We start from the raw sequence: 18284 nt of genomic DNA, 5'->3' as shown, positions 1-18284 counted from the left end.
TTCTAGTTGTGAATTTATTTTGGCATTTTGTTCCTGCATTATTTTCCTGAATTTTTCCAATTTTTTGTCTGTGTTTTCCATGAATTTGTCTATTTTTTCCTCATGTTTGTCAGCTTTTTGCCTCAGCTCTTGGAGAATTCTGAGTATTAGAGATTTGAATTCCCTATCAGGTAGTTCAAGTGCATTTTCTTCGACTGGAAAGTCATCTGGTGTTTTATTTTGGAAGCCTACTGGAACCATCCTGACCTCTTTTTGTAAACGTTTTGATATTGTCTGCTGTCTTAGGGGCATTCAGTAGTTATTTTTCTCGTTTATTGATTGTAGATTTGTTTGTTTCATCCTTTTTTTTCTTTTTTAATGTGACTATGTCTGAGCAGGCGGACTGTGTGTTCTTTGCTGTTTGCTCGTCCGTGGGCACAATACCCTTTGCCTCCTTCTCCAATTGGCTGGGTCAGTCACTCAGATATGGTACAGCAGGGCAGGTCCAGCTGAAGAGGAGCCACTGGGATGGGTAGTTTGAGGCAGTCACTACAGCCAGCAGGGTGGGTCGGCAATCAGTGCAGGGCAGGTTCCAGTAGGCCATGCCTGTGCTGCTTGGTGGTGTGATGTTAAGCACACGGTGCAGGTAGGCAGGATGTAGCAGGGAGATTGTTATGTGTGGAGCTAAGATGGATATGGGGGAGAGGAGAGAGGAATAGGAGTCCAAAACACGAACAAACAAAAAAGAATGCTAGTACAGCTTTCTGTTGGAGTGGAGAGATGAGAGACTATGAAATGGAGAAAAACAGAAAGGGGAAGAGGAAGAAAAGAAAAGGAAAGAATGAATAAATAAAAATCAGAAAGGTTAAAGAACTGCAAAGTTCCCAGGGATCCCACCGGTGCAACTATGAGGTCTGGGGAAGTCACTGTCAGGTGTTGCAGTGCACCCTGGCTAGAAGGCATAGAGGTATACAACACTAGGTATTCACGGAACAGAAAGAGAAGGAAGATACAGAGAGATGAGAAACTGAGTAGAGAAGAAAGACAAAAAGGGAAAAAGAGGGAAAACAAAACAAAACAAATTAAAAAAAAAAAAAGAACAAGAAAAGCCCCCCAAAAAACAGGAAAAAAAAAACAACAACGATAAAAGAAATGCCCTCAGGGATCCCTCTGCATGTCTGTGCAAGCCGAGGGGGTAGTCTCCTTTCCACACAGCACTGCCTGGCCAGAAAGGGCTCCCAACTCTAGAAAAGGAAAAGAAAACAAACAAACAATTCAAAACAAACAAACGAACAAAAGCCCTGGGATCCCACTAGCACGGCAGCCCAGACCGGGAAGCAGCTCCACACTCAAGCGGAGTTCTACAGCCCCTCAGAAAGAAGCAAAGATGGCGCACGGAGCCAGGTATTTGAGTGAAAGGAGGGGGAGGTGGTGAGAGGTAAGGAAGAAATCAAAAGAAGCGGAAAAAAGCAACACCAGCAGCCAACAAATGGCACTCCGAGAGCCGGCCCCTTCGGGTGTGTGGAATCCAGGCAGCTGGTGTTTCCGGGACAAGAGATTTTGGCAGCGGGAAGCAGAGGAGACCGAGTGGGGGTGAAGAAGGGTGGGGGGTAGGAAAGCATATATCACAAATTACTGGTTGTTTTGTCTCCCGCTGGAAGCTCTGTGAAGCTTCTTCTCAAATCCCGTTTGCTGGTCTCCGATAAGAGTCCAAGATGGCGGATCCACGCTGCATTAGCTGGTAGGGGACCTCTGCATGAATCTCTTCTCACTCTCCGTTCTCTGTCAGTTTTCTCACTCCATTTGGTGCTTGGCTGAGTTCTTTATCTCTTCGTTTGATGTTTTAGGGTTTCAGGATTGTTGTTTTCTCTGTTCGGCTTAGTTTTTCTTATCTGTGTTGTGGAGGGACAGCATGGTGCTTCTGCCTAGAGCGCCATTTTGCTGGAAGTCTCCCACAGGCTAATTATTAATGAATGTTTTCAGCTGTTTCTTCTCATTTTGAGTCATTAAGGTCAACTCTACTTGTAGGAGGTAGCTCTTTCCTACTCGTATTTTGAGTGTCTTCCAATGTGAGGGGCTATCTTCCAGCAGCATGTCAGACAATATTCCATTGCCATTCATAAGGTTTTCACTGGCCAATTTTTTTAGAAGTAGATCACCAGGTCCTTCTTCCTAGTCTGAGTCTGGAAGCTCCCCTGAGACCTGTCCACCATGGGTGACCCTACTGATATTTGTAATACTGGTAGCATAGCTTCCAGCATCACAGCAACATGCAAGCCACCGTAGTTTCACAAACTGACAGATGAGTGGTGGACACACCTATTATAATGGTTAAAATCCAAAACACTGACAATACCAAATGCTGTCAAGGATAACGGAGCAATAGGAACTTTCATTCGTTGCTGGTTGGAATGCAAAATGGTACAGTGGCTTGGAAGGCAGTCTGGCAGTTTCTCACAGAGCTAAACATAGGCTTACTATACAATCAGGCAGTCACACTTCTAGGTATTTACACTAATAACTTGAAAACTTATGCTTACACAAAAGCCTGCATATAAATGTTTACAGCAACTTTATTCATAATTTCCAAAAATTGGAAGCAGCCAATATGTTCTTCAATAGGTGAATGGCTAAACACACTGTGATACATCCGTACAATGAAGTAGGAAAGTAAGTCAAAAAGCGTTGCTATAAAATCACGGAGACACTTATCAAACAAAAATATCAAAATGTAAAGCTATTGTTTCTCGACACATCCTCCATCTAGGTCTATACACTTCTGAAGGTGATGTTCCCATCCCTCTATCCCTTCCCTGAAAGAATTCTTTGCTTTTCGATTTATATCACATCAAAGTGGTAGTTTTGGAATCCTCAAGGGATTCAAATCGTATTCCCTTTAAATGTTCTTAGAGATTTGGGAATTAAAAAACGTCTGAAGGAGCAAGATCAAGGATGTAGGGTGGCTTGGGTAAGGTTTCGTAGAGAAATTCTCTTAGGACAGCACTTGCTCCCCCTGAAGAATGGGCAGATGCATTATGATGAAAAAAATTCCTCAGTGCAAATTTCCTGGCCTTTTTCTCACCAATGCAGTTTTCAATTTTCTTAAAACTTCTTCATAATAAGCCCCCATGATCATCCTCTGTCCTTCGAGAAAATCTGTCATGATTATCCCTTTGGAATCCCAAAAAACAGTTGTTGTAACTTTCTGAGTGGTCTTCCCTCTCTTGGCTCATCTTTGAGATCTTCTAGGCCTTAAAATGCTTGATCCATCTAAAAACTGTTGTTTTATGTGGGACAGTATTCCCATAAACTTGTTGCAAAGCTTCAATGATTTAGGAAGAAGTTCACTTTTGTTAAAAATTTGATATGAGCCCTGACTTCAAAATCATTTTTTTCCTTGGCACAAAAAATTATCCTTTTTTTTTGAAGGTACCCTAACTAGACTAAGACAAGTGTATTACTAAGAGAAATTGTCTGCAGCATTCATTGATCACAGAGATATGTTTAAACACGGTACGTTTCGAATAAACCTGTGCATGTATGAACTGGAACCCTAGTAGCAATACTTTTTGACTTATCCTCGCATTATTCAGTAATAACATGAGCTATCAAGCTACAAAAAGATGTGAAGGAACCTTAAATGCATATTGTTAAATGAAAGAAGCCAGTCAACAGATACTACATTCTGTATGATTCTAACTATATGACAGTAAAAAGATCAGTGGTTGCTAAGGGTTCAGGAGTAGAGGGTGAATAGTTAAAGCACAGGATATTTTAAGGGCAGTGAAACCATTCTGCATGATTGTGATGGTTAAGATTGTCTGTCAACTTGGCTAGGCCATGATTCTCAGTGGTTTGGCAGTCATATGATATTGGGATCACTTCCATACTGAGATTTAATATAATGTGATCCCCCCCATGATGGGATCTGCTGTGAGTAGCCAATCAGTTGAAAGAGAGAGTCTTTGATGTCTGGCCTGCATTGAATATAAGTGGACATGCTGGCAAGGCTCGAGGGCTTTTGTTCACTCTGGATCCTGCAGCTAGGTCCTGTTTGTCTGACTTCTGGTTCTTGGGACTTGAGCTAGCAGCTCACCTGTGGTCTGCCTGCCAATCTTGGGAAGCGTTGATCTTCGCAGCCTGTGAGTAACAGCCCTGCTCTCTGACCTGCTAATTTCGGGTTCATCAGCCCCTGCAGCTACCTAAATCGGGAGAAGCCTCCAGCCTGACCCATGGACTTGGGACATTCCAGTCTCTACAACTAGAGAACCCAGTCAAAGACAATAATACTGTAATGGTGGACACATGATACTATGCAATTGTCAAAACCCATACTATTGGACACCACAAAGAGTGAACCCCAATGTAAACTATGGACTTTAGTTAATAATAATGCATCAATATTGGTTCACCAATTGTAACAAATTACCACACTAAATAAAGATGCTAACTATAGGAGAAACTCTATATGGGGGGAAAATGGATAAGTAGGATCTTTCTATACTTTCTGTGCAATTTTTCTGTAAAGCTGAAACTGCTCTAAAAATAAATAGTATTAAAAAACTTAAAATTTATTTAAAAAAATTTCACAGAGATGGAGCTCTGAATAATTTTATTTTAAAATGTGTATATTTAACTTGAAAATATTTGAACTTTTTTTTCCTTTTTAAAATATAATTTAAATTAAAATAACTTGAGACATAACCACAGCATGCCTATTTTGTAAAGTAAAAACCTTAGCCATCTCTAAAACACCAGGAGTGTGAAGCTCCCAGAAGCAGACCAGAACCCTGAAATCTCTCTAGAGCTGGCCATTTAATAAACTATTTATTTATTTTACATTTTACTTCGTTGTTGTAATTGAGAATATACACAGCAAAACATATACTAGTTAAAGTTTCTACACGTACAATTCAGTGACATTGGTTACATTCTTCAAGTTGTGCAACAATTCTCACCCTCCTTTTCTGTGTTGTTCCTCCTTCATTAACATAAACTCACTGTTCCCTTAGGTTCCTATCTTAATGTTTGGTGTTACTGTTGTGACTTTGATTCCATATAGATAGTTCTTAAAAGAGCATAAAGCTCAAGACTTTTAAGAAGACTTCAGGGGGTAGTTTTCATTTAAGGTTTAAAGATTGCCTCAAGGCAATAATTTCAGGGGTTCATTGAGCCTCCATGGCTCCAAAAAGTCTGGATTCCATGATAATTTGAAATTCTGTTCTGCATTTTCCCCCTTTGATCAGGATTCCTCTATAGAATCCTTGATCAAAATGTCCACAAATGGTAGCCAGGCACCATCCAGTTCTTCTGTTCTCATGGCAAAGGAGGCAGTTGTTCATGGAGGCAATTAGCCACACATTCCATATCCTCCTTCTATTCCTGACTCTCCTTCTTCCTCTGTTACTTCAAGTGAGTAGCAACCAATTGTTGTGCCCTGGATGGCCGCTTGCAAGCTTTGAAGACCCCAGGACCCCCGGCACTTCGCAATGAACTAGGAGGTAGGACAAAAGCACTAAACACATTATTAGGCCAATTAACTGTGATGTCCCATGAAACCATGTCCCTAAACTCCAAACTAGGAGGTCTTTGGTTGTATGTAAGTGGCCTTAGTGGCTACTTTTGTTGTTGTTATTATTGTTGTAAATAAATGTATCATACACCTTTTGCCAGTTCAACATTTTTCAGGTGTACAACTTATTGACAGCAATTAAAATAATCAGCTATGCAACCCTACCCTTAATAAATACAACTTTTCCATCACCACTAACCCCCTTTCCCCCTCATTCCCGCCCCTGGTAACCGCTAATAAACTTTGGTCTCTATACATATGCCTTTCTTTTCTTTTTATATAAGTGAGGTCATACGATATTTGTCCTTCTGTGACTGACTTATTTCACTCAGAATAATGTCTTCAAGCTCCAGCCATATTGTAGCATGTATCAACTTCATTTCCTCTACTGACTGAGTAGTATACCATTGTGTGTAAGTATCACATTTTGTTTATCCATTCATCTGTTCATGGGCATTTAAGTTGTTTCCGTCTTTGGCTATTGCGAATAATGCTGCAATGTACAAGTCTTTGTTTGAGTCTCTCCTTTGAAGTCTTTTGAGTAAATACCTAGGAGTGGAATTGCTGGATCATATAGTAGTTCTATTTTTCATTTTTTGAGGAACCGCCACACTGTTTTCCACAATGGCTGTACCATTTTGCATTCCCACTAGCAATGGATAAGTTTCCAATTTCCCCATATCCTCTCCAACATTTGTTATTTCCTGTTTTTTTTTTTTTAATTTTTTTTTATTTCAGCCATCCTAATGAGAGTGAAATGGTATCTCATTGTGGTTTTGATTTGCATCTCTTTGACAGCCAATGACGTTGAGCGTTTTTTTTTAATGTGTTTGGTGGGCCATTTGAATGTCCTTTTTGGTGAAATGTCTACTCAAGTCCTTTGCTCATTTTGATTCAATTATTGGTCTTTTTGTTAAGTAGTAGAAGTTTTATATGTATTTTGGGTATTAGATTCTTGTCAGATACATGGTTTCCAAAGATATTCTCCCAGTCGTTAGCTTGTCTTTTCACTTTTTTGGTAAAGTCTTTTGATGAACAAAAGTTTTTAATTTTTATGAAGTATAAACAATGTATTTACACATATTTATAAGGCATTGCTTTTTCTCTCAGGAAGATTATGATAGTTTAGGAGACCAGAAATGTTTAATGCTAATAGAAGTGGGAGAACAAGATTAAGCATAGGTTCTTAATGGGAAGTTCTTAATGGGAGTAGGCAATGTGAACTTTGAGCTCAGTGGAGGAACCATCATCCCTATACACTGGACTAACCAGAGGAGATCTCATCGAGGAGGTGTTAGAGCCCTCTGTGCTCCTGATTCCAGAGCAAATAAGATTCTTTCTTCGGGGCCAGAATGCATTACTTTACTTCTCTGATTTAACTCAAGGGAATTTTCCAGAAGTAGTTTCTTTCTTGTTAGCTCAGAGTCAGCAAACTGACTGTTTTTGTGTGACCTGCAAGCTAAGAATGATTGTTACAGATGAACATTTACTATCAATTTGATAATAAAACAAACAAAAGAAAACTAGTTGCCGTACGAAGCTATTCCGACTCATGGTGACCTCATGTGTGTCAGAGTAGAACTGTGCGCGATAAGGTTTTCAGTGGTTGATTTTCAGAAGTAGATCACCAGATCTTTCTTCTGAGGCACCTGGAACCTCCAATCTTTCAGTTATCAGCAGAACACTTAACTGTCTGTGCCACCCAGGGACTCCGATTTGATGATAAACCAAAAGCTGTTGCCATCGAGCCGATTCCTACTCATAGTGATCCTACAGGAGAGAGTAGAACTGCCCCATAGGGTTTCCAAGGAGGGGCTGGTGGATTTGAACCACCAACCTTTCAGTTATCAGCCATAGCTCTCAAGCACTGTGCCACCAGGGCTCCCTGATCTGATGACAGGGAACACCAACTTTGAGCCCAAATGTTGTGGATTGACTTGTGTCCCCAAAAATGTGTGTCAACTTGACTAGGCCATAATTCCTAGTATTGTGTGGTTGTCCACCATTTTGTGATCTGATGTGATTATCCTATGTGTGGTAAATCCTGCCTCTATGATATTAATGAGGCAGGATTAGAGGCAGTTATGTTAATGAGCTAGGACTCAATCTACAGGATTATGTTGTATCTTGAGTCAATCTCTTTTGAGATATAAAAATCACATTGTATATGGTGATTTATACCAAGAAAGAAGAGCTGAGATCAGAATTTGTGTCCTTTGGACCTGGGGTCCCTGCTCTGAGAAGCTCCTAGACCATGAGAAGATTGATGACCAGGGCCTTCCCCCAGAGCTAATAGAGAGAGAAAGCCTTCTCCTGGATCTGCTGCCCTGACTAGCCTCCTAAACTATGAGAGAATGAATTTCTGTTTGTTAAAGCCATCCGCTTGTAGCATTTCTGTTATAGTAGCACTATATAACTAAGGTATTCAATAAAGCCAAATGTTACTCCTTCACAGTAGAATGTTATTCTTTTTATTAGTACTACAAAAAAATTATACTCAATTATTTTTTGTTTTGTCAGTAAAAAAATTTGTGAAATTTGTTTTCTCTTTTATTATAAAAGTACCTACACAATATTCTTAAGATTGACTCTTGGCCTGCAAAGCCTAAAATATTTACTCCCTGATTCTTTACAGAAGAAAGTTTGTGTGCCCTTGAGTAGTGCATGCTAGATGTACAGAAGCACTTCCAGTCATCAGGCCTTTGCCTAAATTACAGATGTCTGCCCAGGAAAAAGTTTGCTGTTTCTCATCTCTAATTTTTCCATAGATTTTCTTATTTTGTTTTATCTCCCTTCCCACAGACATCTCTTCCCATACGTTTGTTTTATAGACTCTCCCGAACTGTTTTGACAAGCATGGTATTAGCTTGTTTGAAAACCCAGTTCTGTTTGAAATGTTTTAGGATTATAGAGGCGTTACCAAAAAAATCCACAGGCTCAGTTTAGACAGGGCATTTTCTCACACTTAACTTGAGAGGCCCCCAGATTCCTAAGTGCATTTAGTACTAGGAATGTGTAATCCAGATCTGGGTGCCAGGTACACGGGAGGGACTGGAGCAGGCTGTTCTTTTTCACCGCCTTCACCTGAATTTTTCTAGGGCATTGTGTTTGCCGTAAAAGAGGGGAGAGCTTCAGCTTCTGTATACAGATTCGAGGTACTGGTTAGTTTTTGCTCTCAGGAATATCTGAAAAATACATTCAGAAAATTCTGCACAATAAAGACCCCTGTACCTCATAGAATGGTATATCTCCGCCTTACCAAATATACTTGAGTGATAACAATAGCAAAATGATAATAATAATTTACTGAGCATTTACCATGTGACTGGTGTTTTCTTAACAACATATTTATGACATAGGTATTAACATGATTCCCAATGTGTCAATGAAAAATTAAATCTTAGAAAAGATATATTACTTGTCCAAGATCATATACAGTTACCAATTGGAAGAGCCGTGTCTCAAACCCAGGACAGTTTGACATCACATCTATGTTTGAATCATTCTACTAGATAGATTACCTACCTGTTCACTTTTCCTATGAAAGCTAACCTAAGCAAACATTAGAAAACAAACTTATTAGCTCTCTATATAGTTATGGGACTATGTGTCAACATCCTTAGTGAAAATTAAAATCACTGGACACAGTGTTTGAATGATGAGCTTCAGCATTGTCACTCCTGAGAAAGAGTAAACAGATTCCTCTTCCTGCATTGTATCAGTTCAAACCCCATTCTAACATACTGGATGAGGCAATAGTGCTGCTATTACACCTGACACACACCATCATTTTCTCACGAGGCAAAACTGCCAACGGGCTTTCTGGTCAGGTATCAGTCTGACCCACGATTTGCCAGTGATGTGCAAGGATTACTATTGGTTGTGGCTTATGGTGAGTTTTCTCTCAGAAACTTGTTATCTACCCATTAAATCTGGCCTCTGTTGGGCTTTTTTGTATATTCCTGAACTTCAGTGGTGAAAAGGCCAGCAAACTTCCCACACCTGACAGAAATGAGGTGATGAAAAATAATACATGAGAGGAGTTTGCCTCATTGTTCTCAGCTGTAGCACGCCCCCAGCTTGTGCCCATCTAACTCAGGCTATTCAATAAGCGTAAAGACAGGTGTTTTAATATACACCTGAGCTATTATTATGGGACCTCAAGGAGAAATCAAAAGACAAGTAGTGATTAATGTTTCCGATTGAGTGGGATTATTCATTCTAATTTTTAGGAGCATAGAAATGTTGTTAATTCGTAACAGAAGTCTCACTTGGAAACAAATGAGCATATTGCTATTTAAATCAGCAAGTTGAACTCATGCATTTAGTTCTGCTCTCTCCTGAAATGTCACTATAATGATAACAAAGGCAGTTTTTAAAGCCTTAACTTTGAGTTATTTTGGAGACCAAATGAAGGGGAAAAATGGAAACTGAAAACAGTAAGCTGGTAACTTCTTAGCAGACCCTAAGAAGCTGCCAGACATATACCCTTTAGGCACAAGGCTAGAAGTAGTTTCTTTGGAAAATGCAACCAGGTCTCCCATCTCTCAAAAAAAAAGGCCTAAAGATGCTCACATAAAGGATTGTCCAGAGAATCATTCCCGGTAGATCATCCTGCAGTAAAATTTAGGGTCAGCGAGTCCTACAAACATATACTATGCTTCCAAACAGCTTTTTAGCATTCATCTCTTAAATATAAACACATAATCAAAGATTATCAGACACTCGAAGAGAGACTCTTATGGAAGAGACAAACAGTGACAAAAACAACAAACTCGGAACAAACAAAGTATGCAATGAGCAGATAACAAATTACAAGTAAAAAAATAACCAATAATATGCTCAGAGATGTAAGAAAAAAATGCATTCATAGAAAATATGAAGAAATATAGAAATATAAAAAAAGAACATTCAGAAAAAAAGTAGTTCTTAATATGAAAGCAAAAAAAAAATCTGGCTAAAAGAGATAGAAAGTCATTTTGAGAAATTATACAAAATAGAGCAAATTAAAAAATGGATTAAAATAGAAAAGATAAGTATATTAAAGACCAATCTAGAAAGTTCAACATCTATGTAATAGAATTCACAGAGCTAGATAATGAGGAAAACTGAAGCAAAAAAAAATTGTCAAATAATAATTTAAGAAAATTTCTCAGAACTGAAACATGAATTTGTAGAAAGGAAGGGGTTAACTAACTACCAAGCAAAATGGATAAAAATCTACAATTAACGCATATCAATGTGAAAACTCAGAATGCTGCACACAATAAAATATCCTGTTTCCAGAAAGGAGAAACAATGGTTTCATACAAAGTCTCAAATATCAGAATGGTGTAATACTGCTTGTGTGGGTTTCTTGAGAAAAGAACTAGAAGGGAGCAAGCTGGAAGACTTGAAGGGAAAGCTTAGGATAAAACATATTTACATGCACACAAAATAGCCAGAAATGACATTTATTTAAAATCCTCAGTTTTGAGAGCAAGGTCTTATCAGAGGGAATAAGGATTATTAGTCTATAAAATACATCACATTTTTACAACCTCTTCATGGTCCTCTCTCTGCATATTACAATTACCAACGCGGTATCCGGAATAGGATTGAATCTGCTTTAGAAGAGCAGACTGACTTACAAGGCAAAAAAAAAAAAAAAACAAACAAAAAAAAAAACCTTCCTTACTTACGAAACATTATACTTGGATTCCTCTACATAAAATTAGCTTTAGGTATCAAAATGTTTAAGAATGGAAGAAACGGATCTCAACCAGAATGTCTGTTTTGGTCCAGAAAGCGTTAAATTGTATGTCTGCCCACGCGATGCTGCCTGGGACAGGTATTTATGTATAAACCAAGTCGTTTCAACATGTCAGGTTGATGCTTGTGTCAAACCAGCTAGTGCTGGCCAATGAATTCAATGGCTCAAAACGGTGGGTCGAAGAAGGAAGAATATTCTTAAAGAAGCTCTTAGTAGACAATGATCATTTACAAAATGTTCTCAATAAAGAACAAGAAAGAATAGGAAACATCAGAAATACAGTAGGGTGGAATATAGTTGTAATAATAAAAACAACCAAAAAGACTGCTATAGAAGATGAGCCAAATTTTGCCTTGTGAAAGTCCATCACTGAAGGAGAAATCTCAGACCAGCAAGCTATCCAGGAAACTCTTAGAGCATACTTTAAACAGGCTAGTTCACACTTCAGAAATGTGAAAAACTTCAATGTCACATTCACAACAGGGTTTCTCTGAGAGGTTCTGGAATGTTTCATTGAAATTCTCACACTAGGGAAAATTGTGCTTTCTGAGATGAATACTTATTGTGACTTTGGATTAAATTTTGGACGTTGCTCAAGCGTACAGTTTGAGCAAGTGTACATTTCCTCATGATGAGGAAAAAAAGAAAGAAAAATAGAAAAAGAAAGAAAGATGAGAGACAGAAAGGGAAAAAGGAGGGAAGGAATGTAGAAAGGACGAGAGGGAGAAGGGAGGGAGAAAAGACAGAGAAGGGGAGTGAAAAGGTAGGAGACAGGAAGGAGGAAGGAGAGGAGAGAATGATGATGATGATGATGATGACGAAGCCTCAGATGAGTCTACAAAGCCGGGAAAGTCTGACATCCCAGACCTTTCCCAAGCACCCCTGCTGTGTCTCCCTTGCCTGACAAAGTAATTTCAACCCAGCTGTATAATGGAGATATAGCCTAGTGTCAAGGGCCACATTCCAGGGAAGATTAGCCTGGCCTTTCCATCTCAGTCCATTATTTAGAATTCAGAGACAGAGGCCAAAGGAAATGCCATGAAGCAAAACCCTAGAGGGATGGGCAGGCCCGTTGCTAAGAGAGAAAGTGAATATTGGGTCCAGACTTGCAAATGATGAATTGACACAATTCCTGGGGTTGGTTACTAATTAGTTCCTCTAAACAACTGACAGCCAACTATGGTACCTGATTTAAAAGGAGGAGGAGAGGGCCATGTTTGCTCAAGCCCTGAAGCAATTCTTAGGCACCCCATGTAAATCGGAAGCAGGCTGCTAATTTGTGCAAGTTGCAGCTGAAGAGACTTCATGTGAAAACAATGTCCTGTAATGGGCAAGACCTGCAAGACAGAGTGATTGATGTCAGTCTAGTTCCAAGGAATGAGTCTAAATAATGTTCAGTGGGATGGGGCATATGTTATGGATTGTTAACCATTTGATGTTGGGTTCTCTTTTTAATTTTTCTAAGAAGCTGCTTTGTTTTTTCTTTTAGTATTATCAACATCATATAATTTCAGTCGCTTCAAGTGTAAGAGTGATTGCTGTTGCTTTTAATCACACAGGTTTGTATAGTCACCTTTCAGTCCCCTTTCTTCTTTGAAAAATACCCCCTCCTTTTTGAGAAATTACTCTTCTCCCCATCCATCACTGCACACCAAACTTCAAAATATTCCTGATAGAAGCCACAGTTTTAAAATAACTTGCTTCATGATGATGACTCATGAGCCATGGAAGCATATGAGTCTATTCATAAAACCTTCAAACTCCAGCCTCAGTAACTGGTTCAGGAATGAACAAATGAGTCAAGCTGGGCAATCACGCTCCTTCCCTGGAATTTTCAGATTGAACTGAGAGAAGGAAGAGCCCTTTCCTCTCTTGTCAGAAAGTTTGAAGATACGAAGTTGGAGCTTCCAGAATCCTGTGAAGAGGTGAGATTGAAGCTTAACCCAGTGAGAGAATCAAAGATGAGAGACATTGAGAATTCTAACTACAAATGAGTCTACATATCCATTTCTCTCTGGTCTTATACAGGGCTAGTAAATCCTCCCAATTGTTTAAATTAGATATATTTCACTTTCATTCCAAAGAGTTTTGACTCTATAAAGTTGAGGCACCAGATTTTACTCTTGACTATTCTAAAACACAGACCAATTTCAAATCTGGGGTATTTATAATTAGCATGGAGCCCTGGTGGCACAGTGGTTAAGCGTTACCACTGCTAACCAAAAGGTCTGCAGTTCAAATCCACCGGCCACTCCTTGGAAATCCTGTGGGGCAGTTATACTCTGTCTGACAGGGTTACTATGAGTCGGAATCCACTTGACAGCAACAGATTTGGTTTTGGTTTTGGTATAATTAGCATGGTTATTATGGAATGTCATTAACTGATTTGTTACCTTGTGACAGAAAAGTGTAAAGTATAACCATTACTTTACTTAAAAATGTCCTATGATTGAAATCAGTCAATTAATAGATTTAAATTCATTAGAGTAACTAGATCTATTTGCAACTAATAGTATTTTCTATGAAATTATAACTCAAACTCAGTAACTATGATGACTGCAAAAATCAATGTTTTTGCCTCCACCATTTGGATTTCTATTTAATAGCTCCAGCTTTTCGACAGCCAGTCTAGTTATATTATATAAACATAGCTAATTAAGCCTCCAAAAGTAGTTTGTGCCCAAGAACATTTTTTGAATAGAAATTGAGTGTAGTTCTTAGAAAAAATTTTACTTCTCCAGTGTTGTTGTGGAATCCTGGTGGCATGGTGGTTAAAGAGATTGCCTGTTAACCAAAGGGCCAGCAGTTGGAATCCACTAGCCGCTCCTTGGAAACCCTATGGGGCAGTTCTACTCCGTCTTCCGTCCTATAGGGTCTCTGAGAGTTGGAATTGACTCGATGGCAACAAGTTTTTTGTTTTTTTTTTTAATGTCAGTGTTAATAAATCTGTTTCCTAAACGTGAGCAACAACAACAGCAACAAAACCTCTAAAAGATAAACATTTTTGTGGGCACAGTGTTGGCTAGAATAATTTTGTTTAAAATATCATATAAATAATACCAGAACTAGTTATGCATTGGTTTATGTACAATTTTTGTACCATTTCACAATGAAGAGTCTACAAACTACAAAATTTTTATATTCAAAGTAATTACATTTTAATGTAGTAAATGATATGCTCTTTTAATGGAACCAAGTAACTCTCAAGAATGGAAATGTAGTGCCGACTGCGGTAGGTTCTTTCGTTTTGTCGTGCATATACTGCTCCTGGCCATGGTTGACTCATCGTCATCTCTTTGAAACATAAAATCTTTATTTGTAAAGTATGTATAATCATTTGGATTTCATTTGACCCAAATCTTTATTTGCATAATTTATGGATTGAATTTTGTCCCCCAAAAATATGTGTTGTAAATCCTAAACCCTATACCTGTGGTTATAATCCCATTTGGGAATGGGTTTTCTTTGTTATGTTAACGAAGCAGTATTAGTGTAGAGTTGTTTTAAATCAATCTCTTTTGAGATATAAAAGAGCGGATTAAGCAAGCAAGCACAAACAGAAAATTGCATGCCACATGATCGCCAAAGAACAGAGGAACAGAAGCTGAAAAGAAACAAGGACCTTTCCCAGAGACTACAGAGGGAAAGCCCTCCCCTAAAGCCAGTGCCCTGAATTCCAACTCCTAGTCTCCTACACTGTCATACAATAAATTTCTGTTAGGTAAAGCCATCCATTTGTGGTATTTCTGTCATAGCCACACTAAATAACTAGGACACATAGAAGCTCATCTCTCCTCTCTTGTCATTAGCCTTGAAATACATAGTGCAAAGCATTGCATCATTATCATGAGGTTAAAAACACAGTTAAGCTGGTTGATTCTATAAAGGTGTATATCAGCTGTGGATTATGCCTACGAAGGTGTTTTTATCTTTATAATTATAAAAAAATTTCACAAAGACGAATTTGTGGGACAATTATTATCATTTTGATTTTAAAACAATGTAAAATGATTAAGTATAAAACATTTGGGGCGGGTTATTACTCCGTCATGACATTACAAACACACGTGAAAAGGTGAGCACCAAATTATAGGTTAGAAAATGACAGTGAATATGTTGAATATTGTTTTTAGATTATTAGCAAAGTGAGAACAAATAAACTTTCATTTCTAGCCATAATGATGTAATTGGGACCAAAATGAGCTTTCTGCTATCAGTAAGTAGAAACTTGAAAAAATATGGAATGAAACTGTTTCCAGACATAGAACAAAAAGAGCACGGAAGCACCATCTCTGACGGAAGGGAAAGAAGAAGGTAACTGTACAACGGCTCCAGATTTCTGTTGGGAAAAACTTCCCAGATTGTAGTAGATGAAGGGAGATCACAAAAAGGTCTGACAGTCTCACCAATCTTGGAAAAAAAGAACAGTGTTGGTAGATTTATACTACCTAAATTCAAGACTTACTATAAAGCTGCTGAAACTAATACTCTGTGATACAAGAGGACAAATATTGTATGATCCCGTATATGAAGTATCTAGACTAGCCAAGTGCACAGCGGCCAGAGTTTGGTAATGGTTTCCCGGGGTGAGGAGTCGGGGGAGGGAGAAAGGGGGAGTTATAGCTTTAGGGGCACTGAGTTTCTGTCAAGGGTGAGGAAAAAATTTGGAAATAAATAGTGGTGATGGATCCACAAAATGGTGACCATAATTAATAGCACTGAATTGTACACTTCAAAATGGTTGAAATGACAAATGTTTTGTTATGTATTTTTTACCACTATTAAAAAAACAAACACACTGTGTGATACTGGTGTAAGGATACATCAGTAGCTCACTGGACCTAACACACATGCTCCAGTATTTATTTGAAAGGGTGCCTTTATTCTTGAAGAATGTTTTTATTGGTTATAGAATTCATGGTGGACACTTTTTTTCATCCAGTACTTGAAAGAGGGTGGTACACCGTCTTCTGGCATTTATGGTTTCTCATGAGAAGTCTGCTGCCATTTATTGTTCCTCTCTGCATAATGTCAGCTTTCTCTGACACGTTTCAAGATTTTCAGCAGGCTACTGCTGCTGTTCCTAGCCATGGTTCTCTTTGATTTTATCATGTTCATTAAGCTTCTTGAATCTGTAAATTTATGTCTTTCATCAAAACTGGGAAGTTTTTAGACATTATTTTTTAAATATTTTTTCTGTCCTTTCTCTCTGGGGCTTAAATAATCTATACAAATGATTTTAGGAAATTTCCTGTAATTCTCTGAGGATCTGTTTATTTCTTTTGCTCAATCTTTTTTTCTTTCCCCTCTATTCTTCAGAGTAAAATTTCTATTGATCTTTCACTTACTCTTTCTTCTCTGATCCCCATTTTGTTAGTAAATCTATCTAGTGAATTTATTTTACTGTGCTTTAAGTGAAAGTTTACAGTTCTAGTTTCTCATACAAAAATTTATACACACATTGTTATGTGACCCTGGTTGCTCTTCCTATACTATGACAGCACACTCCTCCTTTCCACCCCCGATTTCCCGTGTCCATTCAACCAGCTCCTGTCCCTTTCTGCCTTCTCATCTGGACTCCAGACAGGAGCTGCCCATTTAAACTCATGTATCTACTTGAGCCAAGAAACACACTTTTCATGAGTATCATTTTATGTCTTATAGTCCAATCTATTCTTTGTCTGAAGAGTTGGCTTTGGAAATGGTTTTAGTTTTGGGCTAACAGAGAGTCCAGGAGCCATGTCTTCCAAGGGTCCTTCCAGTCTCAGTCAGACCATTAAGTCTGATCTTTTTACTAGAATTTGAGTTCTGCACCCCACTTTTCTCCTGCTCTGTCAGAGACTCTCTGTTGTGTTCCCTGTCAGGATGGTCGTTGGTGGTAGCCGGGCACCATCTAGTTCTTCTGCTTTCAGGTTGATGGAGCCTCTGGTTTATGAGGCCCTTTTGTCTCTCGGTCTAATATTTTCCTTGTGTCTTTGGAGTTCTTCATTCTCCTTTGCTCCAGGTGGGTTGGGACCAATTGATGCATCTTAGATAGTCGCTTGCTAGCTTTGAAGACCCAAGACACCACTCACCAAAGTGGGATGCAGAACATTTTTTTAATAAACTTTGTTACACCAATTGAACTAGGTGTCCCCTGAAAGCATGGTCCCCAGACCTCTGCCCCTGCTACTCTGTCCCTCGAAGTGTTTGACTGTATTAAGGAAACTTTTAGCTTTTGGTTTAGTCCAGCTGTGCTGACTTCCCCTGCATTGTGTGTTGTCCTTCCCTTCATCTAATTCTTGTCTATTACCTAGTTAGTGAATACCCCTCTCGCTCCCTCCCCACCCTTGTAACCATCAAAGTATGTTTTCTTCTGTTTTTAAATCTTTTCTTGAGTTCTTGTAACAGTAGTCTTACATTTGTCCTTTTGTGACTAATTTCGCTCAGCATAATGCCTTCTAAATTCATCCATGTTATGAGATGTTTCATGGATTCATCGTTGTTCTTTACCATTGCATAGTATTCCATTGTGTGAATATACCATAATTTGTTTATCCATTCATCCATTGATGGGCACCTAGGTTGTTTCCATCTTTTTGCTATTGTGGACAGTGCTGCAATTGACATACGTGTGCACATATCTATTTGTGTGACAGCTCTTATTTCTCTAGGATATATTCCAAGGAGTGGGATTACTGGATTGTATGGTACTTCTACTTCTAGCTTTTTAAGGAAGCAGCAAATAGATTTCCAAAGTGGATGTACCAGTTTACACGCCCACCAACAGTGTATAAGTGTTCCAGTGTCTCTACAACGTCTCCAACATTTATTATTTTGTGATTTTGGAGTAATGCTAGCCTTTTTGGGGTGAGATGGTATCTCATTGTAGTTTTGATTTGCATTTCTCTAATGGCTAATGATCATGAGCATTTTCTCATGTATCTGGTAGGCGACTGAATGTCTTCTATGCTGAGGGGCCTGTTCATATCCTTTGCCCAT

The sequence above is a fragment of the Trichechus manatus genome, unplaced genomic scaffold (genome assembly GCF_000243295.1).
Source record: "Trichechus manatus latirostris isolate Lorelei unplaced genomic scaffold, TriManLat1.0 scaffold00018, whole genome shotgun sequence".
Classification (NCBI taxonomy): Eukaryota; Metazoa; Chordata; class Mammalia; order Sirenia; family Trichechidae; genus Trichechus; species Trichechus manatus.
Note: the sequence above shows the minus strand (reverse complement) of the source record.